We start from the raw sequence: 1,609 nt of genomic DNA, 5'->3' as shown, positions 1-1,609 counted from the left end.
CTGTTAAGTGGTTGATAATAAAATCTACATAGACACTTAGTAGTTATAATTTCCATTTACAAAGTGTTTGCTCTGTGCCAGGCACCATGCTAAGGATGTCATCAATCCTAACTACAACCCACAAGTGCACAGGTGTGGGGAGATGGTGTGTCCAGCCTCTGGTACCAGCCATAGGACTTTTGAGCATTGATGATCCTCTCTTTGTTTCCATTTCCTCATCTATGAAATAAGAATCATCAGGGAGTGTTTGCTTCGGTAGCACATATACTAAAATTGGAACGATACGGAGGAGATTAGCATGGCCCTTGCACAAGGATGACACGCAAATTCGTGAAGTGTTCCATGTTTTTTCCTTGTATGTACCAGTGAATTTTTGTATTTTTAACAAATTAAAAAGTCAAGTAATCTTTGAGATGCTGGCTTGTTTTCACTCCAGTATATTAGCCTTTTTCCATATGTCTATAAATTCAAAGATTCAGTATTAAATTAAAAATCTTTTTTATTAAAAAAAAGAATCATCATGGAGAAACTTACCTTATAGAGTTGATATTAAATGAGAAAATGTAAGTATTGTGCTTGAAACAGTGTCTGATGTGGAGTCAATGGCCTATGAATATTAAGTTTTATGACCCTGAGGCTCTGAGAGGTTAAATAACTTGCCAGCATTCACTCAATAAATTTATATCAGGACGAGAATTCAAACTCAAACTTGACTGATCCCAAGACCTGCAGATCTTAACCACTCCAGCATAATGGTAGTTCAGAGAGCAGTAAATCATTATGGATTAGTGTGAAAAGGGGGAAGATTTACAGAGAATGTGAGAGCATCTGAAGGATGGAGAAGAAATTGTTGTAAAACAAACAGAGACTCTTGGCTTTGATGGAGGAAGATGTCTTAAGTTAACAAAATGTCCCTCTTTACCAAATCCCACCTCTGGGTTTTCTTTCTTGCCAGCCAGACTCACCCTCCTTCTACTGAAGAAGACATAGCAGCTGAAATACCCACCACTGAAGATGCTCTGAAGGTCAAAAACGTTCCCTGCCCCTCCATGAATCTCCTATAGTACCCTGGGTCTTGGTTTCTTTGACTCTATTTTACTTAAAATTTTTTTTTCTGATTATATGCATATATATTTATTGAAGTATAATTGATTTACAATATTGTGTTAGTTTCAGGTGTATAGCATAGTGATTTTTTTTCAGATTTCTTTTGCTCTATTTTAGATTTTACTTGTTAATGTGCATGTGACTTTAAGAAAGAAAATTTGACATGCTAGCGCTTAATTATGTAAATATTTTATTTAAGTTAGAACAGTATTTATCAACATGGAAGGAAGGGTGTCTTAACTCTATTCTTCTTGGGAGAACTGGGATCCTTTCAAAGTTAAGGGAATAGAGTGACTGTATGTACATGTATATGTGTATCAATTTCTATATCTATATATCTGAATCTATATGTATATTGAAATATAATGGTAGTTTGGGAAACACCCTTTAGCATTATGAGTTACAGGAGACTAGTTAGCAGGAGTTTAATCTTTGTAGTTCACTGAGTGTCTAATTATAGTTCACATTTCTAATCTTAGGCTCACCTACAATGATGGGCTCC

The 1,609-nt window shown here is 35.4% G+C and overlaps 1 non-coding gene across 1 annotated transcript; it reads left to right on the top strand.

Moving 5' to 3' along the window:
* The first annotated feature begins 243 nt into the window (after positions 1-243).
* On the top strand, positions 244-350 carry LOC132495559 (U6 spliceosomal RNA). The gene has a single exon (XR_009533289.1). It is a non-coding gene; the product is annotated as a U6 spliceosomal RNA (small nuclear RNA).
* The last annotated feature ends 1,259 nt before the right edge of the window (positions 351-1,609 follow it).

The sequence above is a fragment of the Mesoplodon densirostris genome, chromosome 8, assembly GCF_025265405.1.
Source record: "Mesoplodon densirostris isolate mMesDen1 chromosome 8, mMesDen1 primary haplotype, whole genome shotgun sequence".
In the NCBI taxonomy this organism is placed as follows: domain Eukaryota; kingdom Metazoa; phylum Chordata; class Mammalia; order Artiodactyla; family Ziphiidae; genus Mesoplodon; species Mesoplodon densirostris.
Note: the sequence above shows the minus strand (reverse complement) of the source record. Positions and strands in the feature narration are given on the sequence as shown.